Below are 25129 nucleotides of genomic sequence, written 5' to 3' on the forward strand. Positions count from 1 at the left end.
CATATACACACACACGCACGCATATACACACACACGCACGCATATACACACACACGCACGCATATACACACACACGCACGCATATACACACACATACACGCATATACACACGCATACACACACACACACGCATACACACACACACGCATACACACACACACACGCATATACACACACACACGCATATACACACACACACGCATATACACACACACACGCATATACACACACACACGCATATACACACACACACGCATATACACACACACACACGCATATACACACACACGCATATACACACACACGCATATACACACACACGCATATACACACACACGCATATACACACACACGCATATACACACACACGCATATACACACACACACACACACGCATATACACACACACGCATATACACACACACGCATATACACACACAAACGCATACACACACATACACGCATATACACACACACGCATATACACACACACGCATATACACACACACGCACGCATATACACACACAAACGCATACACACGCATACACACACCCGCACACATATACACACACACGCATATACACACACACGCACACATATACACACACACGCATACACACACACGCATACATATACACACCCGCACGCATACACACACACATATACACACATATACACACATCCGCATACATGCACGCGCATGTACACGCACGCACACACACACGCACGCACATCCGCATATACACACACGCACATCCGCATATACACACATCTGCATACAAACACACGCCCGCCCGCACACACACACACGCGCGCGTGCGCACACACACACACACACACACACACTTGCTTTCCAGGGCCAGAAAGCCGCACTGTTGTTGTGGTTCATGTTGGAGAAACACTGGGAGCGAGGCTCGTGTAAAAGTGTCTTGCAGTGAAAGCGGTGAATTTTGAACACGGGGCTGCGGCCTCGCTTACCGACCGCAGCCAAACGCCAAATAATCCCCTTGCAGCAGCGCTCGCTACAGTCCTCTCACCACGTCTCTCCTGCTCTAAACACACCTGCGTTCACCTGCTTCTCACTGAGAATTTGACTCCTCAGCAGAGAACAGAAGCGAGTTCAAAGCGAATCTCCACGCGGAACGATTCGCAGATCAGTATTTATAATCAACAATCTAATGTGATCGTCAGTTGGGCAAAAGATTCATATTATGACTGACTTTCGGTGGGTTTTTTCCTCTTCTTTTCACGCCAGCTTCCCACGTTACGTTACCCACAATGCCTGCCCAACAGTGGCACCAATAAGATTCTTGCTGCATTCGACGGACATTCATAACTCGTCATTTCTGACCGTCGAAGAAGAAAACGCACCCCCCCCCGGCTCAGAAGTCCTCTCAGGACGGTCTCCTCGACCCCGAGTTCGGCGAGTGACGTCAAATCAACATGGCTGCTCACGGAATCAACAGTAAACAACTAATTATACTGTATACATCAAGCCATTAATCGCACCCTCAGATTTCTGGGGAAAATTCCTCTCTGCGAATATGAAACCGACGCACCACGCCAGGGTCTGAAGTGAAATCTGACCGCTCCTGTCCTGCGTACGTACACATGCGGCTTGTTCACCAGATCCCGAAATCAAGGCTAACGGCAGCTTAAAGCCAGCCTGATTACAGTGACAGAAGGGGGTCTGTGTACGCGTCGGGATGCTTTCGAAACAGAGGCGCGGGGCCTCTGGACTGATCCATAATAACGATTTGAGGTGTCTGGTAGCGACCGGGACCGCCCCGGACGAGCGAGGTGAGGCTTTGTATCCCCAGACGTCACACACGAGTGGGTCTCTGTCTCGCAATGACGCTTAGCTGTGTGCACTCCATGCCTTCAACCTCAGTCACACACACACACACACGGCCTGTGTTAAGAAGCTTAAACGGTGTCCGAGGGCATAACGTTATTGTTTAAACGCTGTATCGTCATAAACGTCGAGCTCGGCGGGAGGAGATCATCGCCAGCGACACAGACAGAAGCAAAGACAATGGGGCTTACGCCACCCATGAGCGCTTAATACCAAGTACGTTACTCATTGCAGTATCACTCTCGGTATTAACAGGATACTCATTCGGCGTGAAAGACGTGGTATCGATGCGTCCGCGGCGAACCTACTCGCGATGTCGGTACCCACATGACCAGTCGAGAAACCAATTTAGAAAACCAACAATGGTTTTCAAGTACAGAGAGAGAAAAGCGGAAACGTAGTGCGAAACTTTCACACAATAACCATCATGCGGGTCTCAGAAACAGGAACCGAATCTTACTCGAGACCTCGAATAAACCCCAGGCGAGTCCTCTGATTACAACAGGGATCCTTTTTACTCGCTTCACGGTTAAATCGACACGTCTTATTAGCGCGATTTAAAAAAAGGATTCGAGAAAAGAAAAAAAAAAAAAAAAAGACGGATCAAACCCCTTCACTCTATGAGAGTGGTGTGTGGTAAAAATGGACGAGCATAAAAGATATCACGACGCCAGAGGTGAGAACATCGGGATTGTGGTGTAACATCTAACCCATGCGTGCAGCCACACCGACCCGCACCCCACACACACAGATGGCAAACGGCGTGAAGATAGTCAGATAAGTCACTGGAGCTTCACGTCAGGAAATACGGCGCCAATTATCTACGACACATTGAAGTGTGAGAGGAACTTGACACCATAACTGTCATCATCATCATCATCAGAAACCGCGAGCTCAAATACTGGCCGTGCCGGAGATCCAAGCTGGGATACGTTCTGTCTGATCTCAATAACTCGACCCTCTGTATTAATGTCTGATGGCGTTACGGATGCTCCGACCGATCGCGTGACTCGAACGGTAGTCTCTAAATTCGTCCGATCTCACGAACCGATCGCAATCTGATGACGTGAGACGTTGAACTGTAGCGCCGCAGCCGCGTCATCACCGGTGTGGAATGATTACGCGGTCTCGAGAAAGAATGAAAACTCGGCCGTGGTCAGTGGCGTTTCTCAGACCCTTTCGCGCTCGTGTTCACGACCTGCAGAGAAGAGAGTGTGTGATTGTGTTCGATAGCAGACTGCAGCTCTGGGTTTCTACTCGGATCATTTACACGGCATTCACACCGGATGTGACGCGTGAGGTAGAATTAGGACAGCGTAATTGACCGATACGGCTTCCCTTCACGTCCTCGCTACCGACACAGCCGGGGCTCGACGTTGTGAATTTTTGGAACGGACAAGTGAAAGAATTTCGGGCAAACAGCCTGAAGATGTCAACAACAACAACAAAATATATATATAATAACTGGCATTATTTGTGATGTAGCCTTTATGGTACAGTCAGTAATAACCAAGTTCACGTTCTTCTGCTGCTGAAAATAATCTAGAGCATGGAGCGGGCTGTCACATACAGCCCAAACCAGGAAAGTGCAGGTTTAAACAAGCGGTTGCTTAGAAACAAGCTCGACCAATCAGAACTCGAGTTGACTATACCTCAGGCAACAGCAGCAAAGCGCGTATTTTTCATTTTCTCAAAAGCGATGTTTCTCAAGCCTCCGCAACCCGGCCACACGTCTGGTATCGCATCGAACTCACGGGGGGGTGTGTGTGTGTGGGGGGGGGGGGGGGGGGGGGGGGGGGGGGGAGGACCTAGAACCGAAATAAAAGGGAGAGGAAATTTCTCTCTACCAGGTCATGTTCCACATACTTGCTGTAACGTTACCATCAACATCGTACATCCTACATCGCCTTGACACGTAACCCACACTACACTTTTACCGATCTGGGTTAGACATCATTACATCATGGTGTACATTTTCACAAAAAAATATGTGTTACACAATGAATAAATGGAACAATTCTGAAATTCTCGACACTCTAGTGAAAACCGCAGGACTTCCTGAAATGAAATAAGTTCACCCCCCCCCCCCCCGGAGCCCAACCAGAATTTTTTTTTTAAACGACTGCAGATTTGGGCCAAGACACGTCATGTGACATCACAGTCGAAGCCAAAGCCCTCTTCGATTCATACGTACGGCTAAAAACGTTCGTCTACCAACAAACCGTCACTGCGAAGGAAAGAGTGTGCAAAAACAATTTCAGGATGTCCTATTTGTACAAACATGATGCTGTAAAAACGAAAAGAAAAAAAAAAAAAAACCCACTATGTTCCGTTAGATGTGGTTTTTTTTTTCACTATTAAATGTACATAATATTTTGTTAAACCGCTTTGAGACCGTATTCAGCGATTGTAGGGTAGCCCCTTTGTTGGTTTGTTTTCATAAAGAAATGAAGTCATGGGAAGTAACGGGTCCCGATAACAGGACGATATAACGACCAGTGTTTTGGGTAAGTTACTCCAAAAAAAAAAAAAAAAAAAAAAAAAAAAAAAAAAAAAAAAAAGGAGTCCACTACAAATGACTAATTAGTACTTTAAAATTGCAATCTGATTACATAACTGATTACTGCATGTAAAAATGAATCGGATTACCCAATTCCTTGACTTCCACAAACCTATCAAACCTACAAAAATACGCTACGAAGTGAAACTCACAGTTCAATCGTGGTAATTTTAGCGCGCGTCGATGTATGTCGCGATCGGAAAAAGTCGGATTTATCGGAGCTCTCAAATGTGATGCGTTACATTTACTGCGTTATCGGACGCGTTACACGCAAGTCTGATGACACCGAGGGTCTTTCGGACGGGCCACACGCGTTTATTTCGCCTGGCGCCCTCACACGACCCGGGTCCGCCTCTGGTTGTGCTGAATCCGCCAGATACGTTTACCTCATGTTTTAAATGTGCGTAGCTGGAGATCTTCTCTCTCTCTCCCCCTCTCAGTCTCTCTCTCTTTTAACCACACAGCAAACCCAATCAGACCAGCAACAGAATCTAATCAATGTCAGAGCTAAAGAAACAACATAAGAACAGAAGAAAGATCACGTTGGAGAAGCTAGAAGAGCGAGGAGGTTTCCCTGAGGCAGCTCCGAAAACCAGACGAGTGCATCTGACAAGAATACAAGAACACCCCCCCCTCTACACCCCCCCCCCCCCACACCTCAAAAACAAATCACGAGGATTCGGTTCCAGTTAACGTTTAGATTAATTGCACTGCCTGGTTGCTTCCTTGCCACTCTGGCAGGCCTTCCTACTAAAAAACATCAAACTAATGCTAATGCTCTGGAGAACGGCATTTTAATCCAATTATAGTCTACATTTCCAAGGAAAATTGTTTTCTAAAAAGGTCAGTGTTGTGATAAAATATAGTCGAGCTACACTGCAACCGACAGACGGAACGTTCGCGCTAAAACGCTGTCGGTCCTAATAACCGCGCTCGTTCTGTAGCGTATACGCCAGGCCTCTATACAAATGAACCCACGCGGTGTTAGCCATACGTTACAGATAATAAAGCGAACCTTGCCTTTTATTTCACAATCTCACTCCGCACAGCCGGTTCTGTGGTGCTGACTTGCTCTGAGGGTTTTTTCGTGCTCTGTGGTTTGGGACATTTTTTTTTGTTATGATTCTAGGAGCTGTTTCCTGGGTAGCTCCCCCTCCCCCATTATCAGTTATAATCAGCATAAAACATGTAGCATGGACAAAGCTTTGGTTAAGATACTTCTCTGGTAATGGAGTTAGTGACACCACACGAGTCCTTGACCCACTCGCGCTACGTGACGTTAGCGGCTGCGATCGGTTGTGGGTTAAGATGTCGGGGTGTGTACACTACGCTGAGACGAAGGGCTCACACACGCTACACAAACCGAGAGAGAGAGAGAGAAGAGGAGAAAAAACGAGGAGGTGCGCCGCCAAGGATCGTTTGAATACGACATAGTAAATCCATTCGGATTATCATTGTGCTTTGCTTACATTTCCCCGCCCCCTCCCACACGAATACTAGATGGATGATGAACCGGATCCAGGGATCAGCTGCGCGTGAGAGCAGGTGAATGTGATTTCCTCTCGCACACATGGTTTCACAGAGAGCTTCAGACTATACCATTCATTTCACCATTCAGAGAACCTCAGAGACGCCGAGACTCGTAGGCCGAGAAAACTGCTCGGAGATGAGCCGATGACTGAGAAATCGGGGCGGGAATCGTGCGGCGTGCCCTGGCTATCGGACGCATTTTGCGCGGTCAAACCTGCACTTTTTAAAATTGATTTCGTTTTTTTTATTATCTCGCCCCACGCTGCCAAGACTGTGCAACTACACGACACCGAAAACTGCCACATCTCCATTCAAGTGTTTCACTTCCTGTTTACAACGACTCCTGCCTCCTTGATTGATAGATATCTCGCTCTGAAAACCATCAACACCTCGAGGCTTTTAGAAGTCTGTTTCGATCTGTACTCAAAAGCATTTCTGAGAAAGCATAAAAAGGATCCAGAGCCGTGGCTGATCTAAATCACATGTGCTTCATATTCAAAGGCTGCTCGATGCTGTAAGTAGTGCAGTTAGAGGAGCGTGAGTGTTTGTTTTGAGTGAGTGAACACTCTGGAGATGAAACGCAAGAGAACATTGATACTGATGTATTCACGTTTTATTAGCCCTCAGAGCCCACTTTTAGCTCATTACAGCTGTCTGTCTGCTTCAGGGCTACAGAACAATAGACCAATGACCCTTCTGTGGGCTTGATCTGGAGCTTAGTCACCAACAAAAACATCCAGATTAGAGGACTCCATATCAGTTCCAGCCACAGTCACAACATAAGTGGAATAAAAGAGAGAGAGAGAGAGAGAGAGAGAGAGAACTGGAATTGACAGAATTTAACAGGAAACAACTCTCCCATGTGGTTTGCAAAGAGAGACACAGACAGACAGAGAGAGAGATAGAGAGAGAGATAGAGGGAGGGAGAGAGAGAGAAGACAAAACAGAGAGACGACAAAACAGAGAGACAGAGAAAGAGAGAAAGAGAGAGAGAGAGGGAGGAAGAGAGACAGAAAGAGACAGAGAGAGAGAGAGCGAGAGAGAGAGGGGAAGAGATAGAGAGAGAGAGAGAGAGGGAGGAAGAGAGGGAGAGAGAGAGAGAGGAAGAGAGACAGAGAAAGAGAGACAGAGAGAGAGAGGGAGGAAGAGAGAAAGAGAAAGAGAGAGAGAGAGAGAGGGAGGAAGAGAGAGAGAGAGGGGAGGAATAGAGAGAGAGACAGAGAAAGAGAGAGACAGAGAGCGAGAGAGAGAGGAAGAGAGAGAGACAGAGAGAAAGAGAGACAGAGAGAGAGAGAGAGGGAGGAAGAGAGAGAGAGAGGGGAGGAATAGAGAGAGAGACAGAGAAAGAGAGAGACAGAGAGCGAGAGAGAGAGGAAGAGAGAGAGACAGAGAGAAAGAGAGACAGAGAGAGAGAGAGAGGGAGGGAGGAAGAGAGAGCGAGAGAGAGAGAGAGGAAGAGAGAGAGACAGAGAGAAAGAGAGACAGAGAGAGAGAGAGAGGGAGGGAGGAAGAGAGAGCGAGAGAGAGAGGGAGGAAGAGAGAGAGAGACAGAGAGCGAGAGAGAGAGGAAGAGAGAGAGACAGAGAGAAAGAGAGAGAGGGAGGAAGAGAGAGAGAGGGGGGGGGTAAGACAGACAGACAGAGAAATGGGGAATAAGAGGAGCCAAAAGAGTGACTGGTGATCCTCATACAGGATGGGAGATGAGGGCAAACAGGAAGTGAGGGAGGAGGAAATGAGATGCTTAGGTCCCCATCTCACCAGCGTCGGTAGGAACGGACCTGAAGAGCAACAAGTGTGCAGATCGTACATGTCTTTTACTGATCTAATCTTTCAAAACACACACACACACACACACACACACACACACACACACACACACACACACACACCACATGTGCAAGAAATGAATAATACAGTAACACACAAGCTCATTTCTCATTCGAGACGCACCTTATGTAATGTAACACCTTAAAACAGGAAGCGGATAATACAGAAAGATCCACAGACAATTCCTGGGAACTCGACACGGGAACATTCAAATTCAGTCCCTTACTTTGGGACGAGGCCACCGGAAATAAAGAAGTCGACGTAAGCACAGCGGTCTTCTTACACTTCTTTCAAAATCCCTACGGCTTAAGGTTTATCTTTTGAGAATCGTTAGTGTGATGGTCTGTGCAGTACACAGTCAAGCACAGAAGAAGGTTTACACACAATGTGTCACACGTAACACTCGTAAAAATGATCATTTCATAGCACTTTTAGCATGAAGAAAAGAAAAAAAAAAAAAGAGCAGAGACTGCTGGAGAGATTGTTTGTTCTGCAAAGAGACCTAAAGCACTCAGGAAGGCACGCGAGTGCTTGCTAATGTTAAATCTTCTTCCTCTCAATCTCCCGGGTCCACAGAGAATACAGACCCTGCTGGGAGAGTACACATTCTGTCGCCATGCCTGCTCCTGTCCGAATAAAGTCTCCTCTTTAAACTAACCGGCTGTTTGTTGTACGTCTGCTCACGCTGACTGCGTTTACACGGACAGCGGTAATCTGATTATGGACCTTATTCTGAATAAGACAGTATTCTGATTAACGTGAGTCGCTTTTAGAACACTCCTTTCATGTTCCCGTTCGTGTTATAGAACAGGGATAGATTAACGTCACACGTCATTACGTCTCCACGTCACGCCACACCGTTCCCTCCAGAATTTCACGTATCGACACAGAGTTGGTCTCCATTATGGAACCGTATACAGTTTTGGGTGTTTTAATTTTTACGGAAGCTTCATTATTAGTCGTGCTGTACGTGCAAATAGACGACTGCTTGAAGCCGTGGGCTGCGTCCCAAACCGCGTACTTACCGCCTATATAATAGCTGAGATACATGTCTTTCTCCTACTATATACTGTAGTAGGTAAGTACGCGGTTTGGGACGCAGCCGTGCTCTCTTGTTTGCCGTCAAACGGTCGAGCGCTGCCGTGCGTGTACGCGTCCTGTCGCACAATGCGGTGAAAACTCCCACACGACGTTAATAGTGTGATTAAGGTGTGTACGTGTCTGTAACGCACGTCCATAATGCGACTAAAACAGGAATACTCCACACGTCTTAATTCCGTTTGGGTTTACTTCGAGTATGACTTTAATCAGATTAAGGTCATCAATAATCTCTGTTTACATGCTAGTTTCTTAATCAGAGTATCGTCTTAATCGGGTTCATACAAAAACAAAAAAAACAAAAAACAACAACAACAAAAAAAACAACACCCTAATTTAAAACTGGGTTTTACAAAAAATTCATTTTGGGTTTCCGGCCAAGTGCATCCTGAATTTTCGGTTTCGGCCCAGAATTTTCCTCCCGGAAAACGCATCACTTCTATTAATGCTCCAGATACAAGTCCAAGAGCTACGCAGGCGACTTAAAGCAGAAATGCTTTATACCGCGACGACTTTTTCAAAAATTCGAATTTTTGTGCCTTTTTTTTGTTGCAAAAAAAAAAAACCGAGTTTAAATTGCACGAAATAGTTTTGCACGCTCTTTCCCGGCGACGTTTGTTAGTAAACGAGACATTTCGGCTCTACTCATGTTCGACGCACGTGAAGTGAAGAGGGCTTTGGCTGAATGCACGTCGTGATGACGTCACATGACGCGTCTCGGTCCGAATCTGCGGGAAATCGGTGTTCATTTTGAAAAGCTCAAGTTTGCTTGATTTAGCGTTGACTTCTGCGAGCGCAGAACCCTGGAGGGACTGACCGTCCGGCCTTAACTGGTTAGTCACTCATCATGTACAACCCCAGACTGTAGATGCTGATTATATACACGCTGAAGGCAAAAACGACAAAAAGCTGATCGTCTGCTCTTCTTCGAGGTGACACTTGGTATACGGAGTAAAGATTTGAAGTAAGTTTTAGATGCTTAGATATTACCGCCATAATGAATCAATCATTCTCGCTGAGTGAACAGTTCACAGATACGAATATTAATTAACAATCCTATTAACTTAATTACTATCCTATTAGCTGTCCTAATTAATTCATTCATTATCCTATTAGTTATCCTAATAACAAAAAATAATTATTAATAATTGCATCTTGATTTTTTTTTGGTGTGTGTGTTTTAAATCGTGCCTTACTGTTTCGTACAAGGCCCCTAAGGCCAGGCAAAAATAAATAAATAAATCCATAATTACCTTCACCAGACCTTAATGGCATTTTAAACCAAAAAAAAAAAAAAAAAAAGTTCCAAAGAGACTGCTGTAATAATATTGCAATGCAAATTTGGGAAATAATTAGGGTATTAAAAACGGGCATGTGTAGGGCGGGGCCGCAAATCACGGAAGGAGCCGAAACTGAAAGGTTGCCAGATTGGCTAGACTCTCTCGTGTCTTGTTCACTGAAAACCCGCCTCGACGTGAAGTAAATTTCACCATTAATTAAACTAAAAAGGACCTCATAATTTAAAGTTAGACCAGTGTTTCAACAACTCCTGGTGGTGATATTTCCAATTTATAAATTTACTAGTGCACACTGTAGCAGTGTAATGAATCGGAGTAATCTGAGTACTGTGAGTAATACGAGTACTGACGCCTACTGAAGTCAGAAAAGCAACACAGGTAAAACACAGGCACCGACCTCAGTGATGGTTATCTCATAACCCCATCCGAACAAGTTTAACGGTCTTATAATGCGCGAGCACACACACAAACACACACACGTCACTCCTAAAACCCTGTGAGTTGAGGCTGAGACGACAAGTGCTTGTATATTACAGAGAGGTGAGAAACCACAAGGACACACATTCATTCTCTCTCTCTCGATCAAACATTCACTCACTCTTAAGCACCTCAGGTCAAAGTTATTAATTATAGAAGCAGAAGAGCTGCAAAACCACTACAGGTGCTGAAATACAATGAATGAACAGAGACAGAAAGAGGTGCACTCTCTCTCTCTCTCTCTCACACACACGCACGCGCGCACAGCAGGTCAGGAAGGTGAGAACAACCTGTTCAAGACGCAGAGGCGTACATAACATCTGTTCGTCACTTCTGCCGAAACTTCACACACACACACACACACACACACACACACACACACACAAAACACAAGTCCATCATCAGCGAATCAGAAGGCTACGATGACGCAACAGCCAACACAATCGTCTCTCTTGCTTTAGCCCCGGGAAAGGAAAGTCATTACACGATACAAAGGGAACGAAACTATGCACAGGGAAAGGCAGTGTTTATGAAGAGAAGAGAGAAAAAAAAAAAAAAAAAAAAAAAAAAAAAAGGCCAATAAAATGAAAACAAGGCGAGAGAAACTGAACAGCTGCCATTCTGTAAAGACCAGCGCGCTATGGGGAGACCAAATAAGGGCTGTAATCAAACTGAAAGCACACAGAGAGCATGTACAGATGCAACACAGGCACACGAAAACCCCCCGACAATTTCCCTGTAAACGGGCTGAACGCCATAAGGAGGAGCGATAAGAAACTAGAATAAAATCGGGTGTTGATGGAGAGGTGACCAGGACGCTGTCACATGCTGAGAACGTCCACGTTGAGGTCATCCTTACAAAAGGAGATCCTCGTGAACCCCGACGCCTGGGGCGTTATCTGGCGTTCCAGTTCGTCCCAAAGGTGTTCAGGGTTCCGTGCGGGACACTCGAGGTCTTCCACTCCGACCTTGGTAAACCATGTCTTCATGAAGCTGGCTTCGTGCACAGGAGCATCGTCATGCTGGAGCCGGAATGGGTTCCGCTTGGTTCCGGGGAAAGGAAACTGTCGCCCTCCGGCACACGAACATATCGTATACAATCGTGTGCTTCCGACGTTGAAGAAAGGAACGCAAATGGCTTTAGATGGTCGGGTGTCTACACACCATCTATTCTATTCATCTATCATACAACCGAGTGCATCTGAAGGGACGGTTATGTTTATATCATTTATCACAAAAATGAACAATAAAACAGTGTCATGGGAGATACTTCAAAACATCGCTCCTTTCTGCAGTCCATTTGGGAGGAACGTTCGGTGCTGCTAAAACAAAGCCAGCCTTCTATCTTTTGGACAAATCTCAAGAAGCCCCAGATGTGTTTGGTACAAATTCCTAACTAGCATTTGGGTGTAATTTATTCAGACTGAAGCGGTTGTTTGTTTTGGCTGTTGCTCACCGTCCCGACCCTTCAGCTTGCATTGCTCGCGCTATAAGACGTACGGCTTTATTTATAATGGTAAATACACTATATCTGGCCAAAAGTTTGTGGACACCTGACCACTGAACACCCCGTTCCAAAACCATGGCCGTTACGATGTAGATGATCCACGTTGCTTTGGAAGGCTTTCCACTATATTTCAGAGCGTGGCTGTGAGGACGCGTGTTCTTTCAGCCACAAGAGCATTACTGACATCAGGTGAGAAGGCCTGGGGCAAAGTCTGTCATCCCAAAGGTGTTCGGCGGGGTTCTTTGCAGACCCTTATCAAACCACGTCATCACGGAGCTCGCTTTGCGCCCGGGAGCATCGTCATGCTGGAACAGGTTTGGGCCTCCTGAAGGGAAAGTGTAAGACTACAGCGTACAAAGACGTTCCATCCGATCGTGTGCTTCCAACATCGTGACCAACAAACATACCAGTGTGATGGCCAGGTGTGTGTGCGCAAAGTTTTGGCCGTACTGTTGTGCGTCACAGCTGCGTAATACCGTGTATACCAATCCTGAGATCACCGTCATCTCGTTCACGAGTTTATCGGCAGCGATGGCTTTCTTTAATGACGTTAGCTGTACTCGTTAAGAGCGAAAAAAAAAAAAAAAAAAAAAAAAAAAAAAAAGGTTTTCTGTATATTTCGACACCTCAAAACCTTTCGAACCCGTAATTATATCTCATCAAAACATCTCCCGGGTCACGCTTTAAACAGAGCCTAATAGGGAAACGTACTTCAGCTCAGAAAAGCTTGTAGTCGGCAGAACTATGTATAATAAGTTTCGCCGTATGAAGGGTTTTCCCAGGCCGCCGCACTAACGTTTACAACCGTGGTGCACTTTTACTGCGCTAAACTGCGCTGTTTTTCCAACCACAGCCTTCCTGCAGCTGAATATCAAACAGCGTGCACTGCATGCTTACGGCGTACAAGACATATTATATTATATCCTGTGCAAGAAATGAAGGTCTAATATTGTCTGTAAAATAATTTGACCAGCGTAATGTAATAACTTCCATTGAATTGTACTGTTATTTATGTTGAGGGGTTTGTTTTTGTGAAGGGGGACGGTATTTGCTCGGAGAGATTTCTGGCTTCGAGTCGAATCCGATCGATGACCCGCTCATCGATGACGGCACTCGTCTCGAAACTACTTTGGCAGCGAGCCGGCTCGCGCAGCGCACTCGATGACGAACGGAGTTTGAGCGAGTCTCTTCGATTGAGGAAAAGGAGAAGAGGCGGCGTGTGTACACGCTGCTTCCGTGCGCTGTGGCGTGCGAGTATGCAGCGCAGCGATACTGCTGATTACGATTGGAGCTCGGAGAGCAGAGGAAGTGCTGTTCTGAACGACACCACGGTGTTATCGCTGAGCCTTAGGTCTTAGATCGAGTTCCAAAACGACACAGTAGTTCTTTTTGACTACGGTTTTGTTTCCCAGAGGTCGAACGAGAGGCCGCCGGCGCACCGTCCGAAATCGCACATACCTCTTGTTTGTTTTGTTTTTTTTAAATGACACGTCTTCGTACTTACAGTACGGACGGTTGAGATTCACTTGACCTGCCCTACCTCGGTTATTGAGGCGACGAGTAATCGGATTAACTCGGCCTGGATGGATTTAGACGTGATATCTTCTTTCTGTGCCAACGCTGACACTGAGTCAATCAGGTCGATGAGCCAGAACCCACTGTGGCCTTTAATGCAGAAATGATCACCGACATGCACAACAATGACAATATATAAGGAACACTCAATACCAGCATTCGAACCGATCCAAATTAAAGGCCGAGAAAATGACCTACTCTCGAGCTTAGGAGTTTAATTACTGTTCGGGATATTAAACAAGAGTTCATCGTCGTTTTAAGAGCAGCGTTATTGCGGCTAAGGATCTGTGCTAGGAACAAAACGTTCAGGTGCAGCCTTTAAACTAAACTTGCTTACCTCTTATTTATTTATTTATTTATTTATTTACATAAACCAGCTTATATCACAAGTCCAACAGGATACTATTCTGAACAAACTATAAACCCAGCTGTAAACAGCTGCTCTGTTGGCTTCTGTTGTGCTGTGTAGGTGTACCTCCGCCCACATCCTAATTCCTAAATCTAAATCTTTGAATTCCTCCAAAATGTGGATCAGGTCTATCAGGAATGACGGTTTTAGTAGGAACGGCGTCGGGTTTCTAAATAAGCAGCGGGTCAGCGCTCTTATCTATTTTTCACCACGGAAAAGCGACACCGTTGGCTCGGCTCGTGCTTGTTTCGTTGAACCGAAGAGGCGCGTTCCTTTATTTAAAGCTCGAAAGTGTAAAGAGACCATCGAAATGTAGAAATCTAAAACGTTGACGTGAGATTCGTTTGGGTTGACGATATTTCGGGAAAATTCGATACTGTTGATGGTTGGCGTGCGGCGACGGCGTTTTGTCTTACGCTAGCACTATGCGCCGTCCACCTGTAACTTCCGTAACGTCCGTCCTGGTAACTTGGTGCTGGTCTGGTGATGTTAAATATGAATAATTCAAGCTGAGTGGTACACAAAGCAGGCGATGGCGTGCCATATACACACATGGCCTGAGGTTGAGGGGGTGGGGTTAAGTTTAAGAGGGGGTCAACAAAAGCAATACAGACGGTCATGTCAACGCAGGACAAAAGCAGCCATTCGCCGGGCCAGATGCCTGGCCTGGAGGCTCGATCTGCCTATGCAAATCACCCGAGGAGTTCGCTTCAACAGAACAATGGTCCCACACAAGCAAGCCAGAATGCAATGCAAATAGCCATAAGCCGAAATCAAAGACCAATCTGTAAAATACGTCGCTGCGTCGCGCCGTAATATAAAAGCCGCGATCATCATAACGACGCTCGTTGTTCTAGGCCAGTTCAACAGGGCTGAGTCAGGAAACAAAGCCAAACTTCAAATCAGTACACGGACAAAGAAGTTACATGAACTTGGACGGTTAAAGACGACACACCTGGAACGAGTCGTTTCTAAAAAGACAAACAAAAGCCCAATTTGTTGCTTCTGCCAACTTTAATTACACGCCTCAAGACGAATTCATCCGGGGGGCGGGGACAAAACAAAATCAGACCCTGCGATATTAGACAAGTGTCATGATCTACTGATGTCCAAGCAAGCATGAGCACAAAAATCCCAAATTCTTTTAAGTAACAATCCAAAATGAATGTCTTCGATATTAATCTTTATAATTAACATGCAATTAACACTTAAACAGCATCCGAGATTCATTCCGCAACTAATTTTTCTCCCCGGTAAGATTCACGGTTTCCTACATTACCCACAATGCTTCCCCCCCCCGATTAGCGGTGCTTCAACGTTCAGTCTAATAACAACATTGTCGCGTTCATCATCTTCTTGATCGTTAAACAGTCCGTACAGGATTTCAGAGCGGTTTTTTTGTGATTGTTGCGGCCAAAAATGCTTGATTTTTCTGCAAATTTTTTTTTTAAAATTGCGTTGCAATTCGTACAGTTTTCCGGTGCGTTCCTTTCGTGGAAAACTACTTGAACCGGTGAAATTGCAACTGCATAAAATTGTCTTTTTTAGCGGTGATGTCTGTCGGTAAACGAGACCTTTTAGCTGTACTCATGACGGCTTTGGCTGCGACGACGTCACATGACGGTGTAGAAAATCTGCTGCGATTTTGTAAAAAAAAAAAAAAATCGTCGATTTCCTCCGGATATCGCGTCCGACGTCTCTTCGCGCCGCTGAACTTCGCTGGAGTGAGAAAAGAAGCTCTTACGCGTTTGTTCGTAGGCGTCTACAACGAAACCTGATTGTTATCCCGTTTATTAAAGCGTCATTATAACTGGATTAGCAGTAACAGTGTCACCCTGTGACGTCATCACGGGACACTTCTCATTAGGAACGAGAAAAATACACTAGGAGCAGATTCACTAAACACCATGAATATTTAATCTGTAAAAACATACAGAATGTGTTTCAGTGTGGAGGTTTTCCTTCAGTATTAAAAACAGAGTCTGTTAGTCACAAAATTGTTGTTGTTTGTTTGTTTGTTTTGTTGTTGTTTTTAAAGAGGGGCACACAATGCCTTCATATAGCATATAATAACAATAATAACAATAATAATAATAATTATTATTATTATTATTAAGTACTATATACACATAAATACATCATGACATTGAGGGGAAAAAAGTTTTTGGTCACCAAAATCATGCTAAACAAAGAATAAGGACTGATTAGCATACAACATAAAAGATGCATATAGCACTTAGCCTTTATTAGCTAAAATAATTTCCTTGTGAATTAAATTGAATTAAACTAACATATATACACACATATATCCATTTTATAAGAGTGGGACTGAACTAAAAATAACAATGTACATTTTCCCTAGAAATAACATTTCCTCACAAAAATAAATAAACAAACAAACAAACAGCAGTTTGCAGGATACTTACCCTGATAACGAGTTGTTTTTTCCCCCCAGAAGAGTCGGTTCGTTACAAAAGACTCGGTACCGGTCCGTTAGCTCCAGCGGTTAGAACAAAAAAAAACAAACAAAACAATAAAAACACACAGTACACACTGTGCTAGCTAACAAAGCCACCTGCTAACAAAGACAGGGGTGCGAATACTTTCAGTAAATGTTTCAGGGTAAAATACAGACAGTTCAGGACGTTAGTGCTGCGGAATAACGGCCGGTCTCGCGCACGCTGATTAAAATTTTTTTTTTAAAAAAACGACAACATAATACACGCGATTACGGCTTTAAAATAACTGCCGCGACGCTCGTGCCGTGTATGTGTATGTGTATCTCCTCTCCTCTCCTCTCATCTAATCTCTCAGGTTCTCGGGTCTGAACATAAACAGATGATGGTGTGGCGTCTAGTAGTGGGCGGGGAAAGAGAGCCACCGCGTGACTTAACGTCTTGGCATTCTGGGAAATGTAGTTCAGCGGAAGAGCGATGCTAGCTAGTGACTAGGTTGGTGTGGTTTGTTTTTTTTTCTTCCCCCCACACCTACCAATCAGTATCCCAGAGCCTGAGCTGCCCTGAGTATGTCACTGTGCCCAGCTAGCAAGCTAATCTGGCTAGCAACGTTTAGAAAGCAATTGCCCTTGTAAACACTCACTTGTGTGTATGTTCTTACATAAACTCGGTTATTTCAGCGCATTAATCCATCCATTTTCTATACCGCTCTTATCCTTTTCAGGGTCACGGGGAACCTGGAGCCTATCCCAGGGAGCATCGGGCACAAGGCGGGGTACACCCTGGACGGGGTGCCAATCCATCGCAGGGCACACTCACATACACATTCACACACCCGTTCATACACTTACGGACACGCCAATCAGACTAGCATGCATGTCTTTGGACCGGGGGAGGAAACCGGAGTACCCGGAGGAAACCCCGGCAGCACGAGGAGAACATGCAAACTCCGAACACACAGTGCACACACAGCGCCCTTCAGTGTATTAACGGGCGATTAAGTCTAAGAGCAAATTTAAAAAGTGTCGTCCTCGGCTAATCCGAGATAAACTGATCGAGGATACGTCATCACGGCTGACTGGGAAAGGTTCTCCATCTAGTAGCTACGCTGATGGTTGTGCCACCACAGCATCAGGACTTTGATCTTTCCATATTTAATGGAAACAAAAAAACCCATTCTTCTGAAATTACTCATAGCTAGTTCTAGTTACAACCATGAAACACTTGCGACGTGTGCTGTTATTCGAAATGATAAACAGTGGGTTGGCGTGATGCAACGTGACACAAACTGGAGTTACTCTTACCACCCTGAAGTCGATTATTTTCCAATAAAACCAATGTCCTGAAGTATTTCATTCCTTGTATACCACAGCAACCTGCCAACGATTACACTACAAGCTTTAATTTAGTGTTTTGAAAACTTTTATAGTACATTCAGTCTTGTGGAACTTCCATGAAACAAGTCGTCACTTACATCATACAGTAGCAGCTGCCCCCAAGCAGACACCAGAGAGACTTTCAGTACCGTACTTGTGTCCTCATATTCTCAAAAGTGTGTCTAACCTTAGCCAAAATATATCATAAATCACAAATGATTCCGTTCAACACAAACCAAAGTAAGTAAGCTGGAATTATGAGGATAGCAATGCTAGTCTCAACACGGTCACCTCGAAGTGGACCATTATCTCAAACAGACTTGCTTATGTGATATTATTGTAATTATAATGATAACGAGTCTTTATTGGTCACGTGTACATTACAGCACAGAGAAATTCTTTTCTTCGTATATCCCAGAATGTCAGGAAGCTGGGGTCAGAGTGCAGGGTCAGCCATGATACAGCGCCCCCTGGAGCAGAAAGGGTTAAGGCAGGGGTTCCCAAACTTTTCCAGGGCAAGGACTCCCAAATGGCATTAACATTTGACTGAGGCCCCCCTTTTGCAAGATGTCTTTAAAACACATTAAAACTACAGATTCTGAATATATAACCCTTTTTTTTTATTAATAATTATATATTACATCTTTACATTACATTACATTAGGAATTATATAAATATATATAAATATAAATATAATATATATATATATATATATAAAAATGATGTATTTATTTATTGTTCACACCAAATTGTTGAGGCCCCCCGGGCGCCCCCTGGGGGGCCCCCCACTTTAAAAAACCACTGGGTTAAGGGCCTAACAGTGGCAGCGCTGAGGCTTGAACCCCCAACCTCCTGATCAGTAACCCAGAGCCTTAACCGCCAAGCCAATAACAATAATAATAATAATAATAATAATAATAATAATAATAATAATAATAATTACAATTATGATGATGATTATTATTATTATTAATATTAATGTTGTTATTATTATCCATACAAAATGTTAATTTTTCCTTTGTACGCAAAGTCAGTCTGATTAAGCTAATGTGTTTTGTGTTGTGTATGCTGCCTTAGTCATTATACGCTTTATAACTATGCACTACCCTGTGCTTCAATCTAAACAATAAAGTGTTGTACTGTATTTATTCATTTGATTAGACATTATCTCTGCGTGGACAGGGGCGTGATCGTTTTCAGTCGGCCGTTCTTCAGTGTCTTCACGATGCGTGTCGCATCGGGTGCTGAGAAATCTTTCCGTTTTGGTCGGTGCGTGTTCAGGCAGCGAGTACAATACGAGTGGGATGTAGGTGTGATGTTCCGTTTTGCGAACACAGGAAATCATTAAAGTGTTCACCATATCAAAGTCCTTCTAATCGGCTCATGACGTCTCTGATTCATTCATGCGAGACTCCTCCTAAAATTCTCTTTAATCAAATTCTGAGAAGCGTTCACATATTACACCTCTAAGTGAAATGTTGTCTTTTTTTCCCCCTCTTCCGTATAGTCTCACACCATCAGTTAGCACATCACGACTCGATGTTTTTCCCTCTTGCACTTTCTTTCGAAACCGTGTTAATTACACGCATACATTAACACGTTCGAGCTGTTAAATTTAGCGTCTTACTTTAAAGCTCATCATGTTGCCATGGAAATTGATTTGCTAGCTAGGAAACGTATGAAACAACATGAGCTAGCTATTGAAGCCTTAACCCCCACATTTGGGGTTTCATAGTACAATATCTAGCTAGGTGGACAGCTGGTGATAGTTCATACCGGTTTCTAGTTACATTCTGTCGATATCTATGTAACTATGTAACTAGAAACCTGTAGGACCTCACACGAGCTGTCTAGCTAACGAACCTAGCGAGCTACTTAAACCCCATCAGCATTGCACTGCTTAACTATAGAAACCCTCATGGAATTTGATTTATAATGGTTTTAATGGTTTTAATGGGAATTGTATTGGTTTTAATGGAAGCTCTATGGGTCCCTATGGGTCTCTACTTGTAATTTGTTGCCTTCTAGTTGCATGTTATGTCTAGTGGATACCATTAAGGACCGATAATGGTAACGGTAATGTTTTTAATGGTTTGGAATTGTATTTGTAATGGAAACCATTAGAACTCCTGTGATTGTTTCTATCTGGGTTTTTTTTTTTCTTCTTCTTCTTTTCAGCAGCTAACATTACCGTTCTTTATATATATTGTTGATAACGGAGGTGGATTGCACGTCAGCATATCTCGCTTACTTAATTCACAATAGAACAGAACAGACAGTAGGACATTTTCAGACTCGGTGTGTTAACAACGTGAAATGATAAAAGGATCATTTAAAGTAAAGTAATTACTCAAGAAGTGTTTCGCAAGATGATGCGTTAACTCTTATCTGAATAATTTTCTCAATGACTACTCTTATTTTCACTCAAGTGTAAAAGTACAGAAGACCGAAGCAGTTTTCGGCGGTGATCGCTCACGAGGACGAGTGGGTGGAAAAGAGGTTTCTTCGCTTTCCGTGTAGGGGGTAAAGTGGGTTTTTGACATATAGCTCATTTTGGACGCGTGCATGGGGTTCCCAGATATCACCTACTCTCTAGATAATCCCGCCCAAACCCGAAACCAAGCCAGTAGACAAACCGTTCAAATCCGTCAACTGAAAGATCAAGATATTTTCCAATGCTGGATATGTAAAAGGAGTTAAGGATAACAGCAAGGACATGATTATGAAAATAAGTCAAGGACAGGAGTTGTGTGGGGTTTTTTTTTCTTTTTTTTTTTCCAGATATTCTTGGCTCATGTTTTATCTGGCTAACAATAAATCAAACTTCCCGCTCTGATCAGCAGAACATAGCTAGGCTACATTATACAACTCTCATATTCCAGTCTGAATATAGGTACGAAACAAATAGGAACGGCAATAAATAAACAATCTCGGATTGGGTTCAGCATGTCGGGATAATGTGGACACACACACACACACACACACACACACACACACACACACACACTGACAATGATAAATTACTTTAAACCTGACTATGATCCATATTTAGGCCACTATGGCAACAGCACCAACACCTCACCAATACATTTATAATGGCCCTATCTTTGGTGGTCAGAATGCATGAACACACACACACACACACACACACACACACACACACACACACACACAAACACGTTTGCCTTGCTATTCTTTTGAGGACCTTCCATTGACATGATCATTGCTGTAGCTAAACCTAAAACTAACCCTACCTTTAACCTCAGGAACCAATAGGAGACATTTTGGATCTTTTATTTTATTTATTTATTATATTAAAAAAAGAAATGCTACAGTTTTCCTTGTACCAAACATCTCTACATGGGTCAAGGCTGTCAGATATTCCTATCCTTGTGGGGATGTTTGGGCCATACCAAGTTATAAAACCGTGCCCACACACACACACACACACACACACACACACACACACACCTAATACAAAGACCTGATAGATTGCTTCAGATATGATTCATACAGGATGAATGTTTTTCCCCTTCATATCTTACAGCCATACAACGCCTGGCACAACCTCGAGAAACTCCAGCTCTGTCTTGAGTACCATACAACACTTTGATCTGTACTTACACCGTGACATTTATATTAGATGTTCTTTAATGTTCTAAGAAAAACATCAACACATAAAGAGGTTAAAGTCATAAAGTTCTTTTTTAAACCTCCTTTGCTGTAACGACCGCGCTGTGTTTCCTCCTCCGAAAGCTCCAGAGGGCATTTGTTCTAGCCAAGAGATCATTTCAGGATGCGAGTGTAAATGAAAAAACGTAGCAACAGCTGTGCGAGAACGCCGAGCTGAGAGGTCGAGAAGAGGTCGGCGCGAGAGAGTAACGTGGAAAGAGAAAAGGGCAGGGAGGAGACTGGTGTGACAGGATCGGGGTAATCGAATCTCATGGTTAAGAGTTCATATCCTAACCTCTCGGTGTTTGGGAGCGGGCCGCACACTGTTGTCGGGCTGCTCTGGCAACAGTAACTATGTACACAGATATGTTTACTCACTGCTTGTAATATTGCAAACTTGGACGGCCTGAGAAAACAGAGTGCTCACATTCCATAAGTATTTTTCTTACACAGGTGCGCAGGGGTTCGAACTCCTATGCAGCTGGACGTATTTAATTGAATTTTTCTTCGCTACGGTCGTCAACAAAGATTTGCACGAGATTTCTCTCTCGTATTGTTGTTTTTTTTTCCTCTTCGAAATCAGATTACAAATAAACACAAACAGATGCTTGCGAGAACTCAAACCTCGTCAATTTTTAATTAAAGCGCACATGACATCCAACGGACAAATATTTCATCGTTTAAACAGACGTCAGTATGTATATATATATATATATATATTATATATATTTTCTTCTACCAATATACTGCTTTGTCTCTCCTTGCTGTTAAAGCGACTCCTACTCAGGCTGAGGAACTGTACAGCTATTTATAGACCTGTTGATTTTAATTACACACGCTTGAGATATCATTCTGAGCTGTTGTCAGCTCTCTCCACACCTCTGTTGATCAGGTTTTTTTAGAGCAGTCTACTATAGGTTTAACCTAAGGGAACCCTACCCTGCTCCTTAAGCCCTTTCCGCCCTACAGAGTTTCATTCCAGCCCTCTTCCTGGTGGAGTCTCAGAAAAACACAGTGTTTAAGAAGTCAGGACTCTGGAGAGTGCAGAACCGAGCATTGGTTACTGAAGATCTGAAATAAACGTGTGGAGGAAACAAGGAGGGCGTGGGGACACGAGGTCGTGTGGTGTGCAGGACAAAGCCGTGTAGTTGAAATGTGCTAGGTGATGTGGTTGGTGGTCATCAGCGATTCTCGGTTTTGGAATTAATTAAGGTCTCGTTCCTGGTGAGGTTTAGTCCGAACGGTTGGATTATACTTCCAATTCTCACTGCAGTTAAAGGACACCGTATACTAAACTGTGGAGATCTATTACAGGACAGAGTTGCTCTTGGAGAACCGTCTCACCGCAGGGTTTAGCCACGACCTCGTTTCTAAACCTGTTTCAAAACCTGCTTTTGGAGATTCATCACCTTAGTGCTGAACCCATTCATCCACCAGTCCGATGTTTGATTCTTGTAATCTTCCAAGAAATCAATCAATCAATCAATAATACAGTATAATCCAATATTCAGAAGTAGTGGCGTCTCATCCAGAGGGAACGTCCTCCTTCACAGCTCCAAACGTTTTAAATTCCATCGTAATACCAATGACCTTTTGAGTGACCAATCACAGATTTGCTTGCCTTTTAGATGTTGCGTAATCATGGCCAGAACGTTCACTGCACCATTCAGCTCCACACAGTTATTGTTGCTCCTAGTGGTCAAAAACTGGAACTGCAACAAGCACTCATAGCAGTTCATTACAGTGTTACCAGGGGTGCATTTTTTTTTTTTTTTTAACACCAAATTTAAAAATTCCCTAAGAGCTTGTTTTATAGCAATCAATGTACACAAAGGTAACGTGTAAGTGGAGACAGAACCAGATGCACAGAAATACTTCTACTGTAAAATACATTGGGATCATGGAGTGGGGCGCATGGTGGCTTAGTGGTTAGCACGTTCGCCTCACACCTCCAGGGTCCGGGGTTCCATGTGCCGGGGCCATGTGTGTGCAGAGTTTGCATGTTCTCCCTGTGCTGCGGGGGTTTCCTCTGGGTACTCCGGTAGTTTCCTCCCCAAGTCCATTGACAGGCATGTTTCCTCTGGGTACTCTGGTACTTTCCTCCCCAAGTCCATTGACAGGCATGGTAGGCTGATTGGCGTGTCTAAAGTCCGTAGTGTATGAATCGGTATGTGATTATGCCCTGTGATGGACTGGCACCCTGTCTAGGGTGTACCCCGCCTTGTGCCCGATGCTTCCTGGGATAGACTCCAGGTTCCCTGTGACCATGAAAAGGAGTAAGCGGTAGAAGATGGATGGATTATAGAGTGGATAAGAGTGCACACCATGGTGACCTTATTTTTCACGCAAAGGATGAGGAAAAAAAAGACTCCCGTGCCTCCAATGCCTGTGGGCTAGATACAAGTCTTTCGATTATTACAAATTATTAACATCTTCCACCCCGCACCAAATCTATCTTCCGAAGATCTACCACGTTTAGCAAAGAATGGGTGGAATCAAGCTCTGAAGAGTGTTAGATCATCAGCAGCATGGCTGATTGGCTTTAACTTTGGTGTTAAGGCAGGTTTTGACTCTTGCTTTAATTTAATTATGGAATGCGTCCTCTAATCTGTAATCTTGCAGTTTTGCTCTAGACACTGTAGGCAGCAATTCAACTAATTATAATTGAGAAGAGGGCCGGAAAAGCCAGGGCGTGCGTGTTTGCTATTTAAAAGCCAACTTTTTTGAGCGCACTTAACATCACCGATTACCCATTACCTTTGATCTAATTTGAGTTTTGTTGTTGGATAAGATATGGATCAAGACAAGAAGAGCTTTCCTTTCAGACTACCACACATGAAAGGTAAGATTATTACCGAGCCACATCAAAGGAAACATACTGTACCCACTTTAGCATTTGGGCATGATTTGGGTAAATGTCAAACAAGCTTAATATAAAAGTTGCCCCAGATCTTGGACCAGGGCCATCCTCCCACATTAACATTATCAAATAAAGTGCAAAACGAACGCTCAGGCCGGAATAAAAGAGCAACGCCTACGAACAAACCAAGAGAAAATGCTGCAAACACGCACGTGCAGCTGCCAAAATTCTTTCCAAGAGGGTCAACATGTTCTCACATACGAAGCGGCTCGTTGTGGCTAACCTGATTTACTGCGCTTTCATGTTTTCGTTCTTTAATCTCCGTTTGATCTTCCACCTCTTTCTTTCATTTTCTCTCAACTCCTTATCACTGGCCTCATTTACATCAGGCTATATGTCTGAAGCGGTAAAGAACCTGAGTTTGTTTATAGCGATCTAACCCTAAATCATCACTCCTACTCCTTATTGCCTCGAGATAGCCGAGTAGGACGTGTTACAGTCTCACAAAAGCATGCATTTAAGTGGTTACTGAAGATCTGAAATACTGGGGTAATGCAGGGGTACATGAGGTCAGATGGAGTGCAGGATGAAGGCGTATGGTTTAAGATGATACAGTTGGTGGTTTTA

The 25129-nt window shown here is 44.0% G+C and overlaps 1 protein-coding gene across 2 annotated transcripts in view; it reads right to left on the minus strand.

Moving 5' to 3' along the window:
* The window catches only part of peli1b (pellino E3 ubiquitin protein ligase 1b), a 41834-nt gene extending 24828 nt beyond the window's left edge, over positions 1 to 17006 (minus strand). The window contains exon 1 of one of the 2 annotated variants that reach the window (XM_017475796.3): positions 16564 to 17006. The gene's annotated coding sequence lies outside the window, so the exon portion shown is untranslated. Of the gene's footprint in view, positions 1 to 4802; positions 4950 to 16563 lie in introns of those variants that run through there. The other variant, XM_053682935.1, reaches the window with a different exon arrangement.
* Between the last annotated feature and the right edge of the window lie 8123 nt (positions 17007 to 25129).

The sequence above is a fragment of the Ictalurus punctatus genome, chromosome 9, assembly GCF_001660625.3.
Source record: "Ictalurus punctatus breed USDA103 chromosome 9, Coco_2.0, whole genome shotgun sequence".
NCBI lineage: Eukaryota > Metazoa > Chordata > Actinopteri > Siluriformes > Ictaluridae > Ictalurus > Ictalurus punctatus.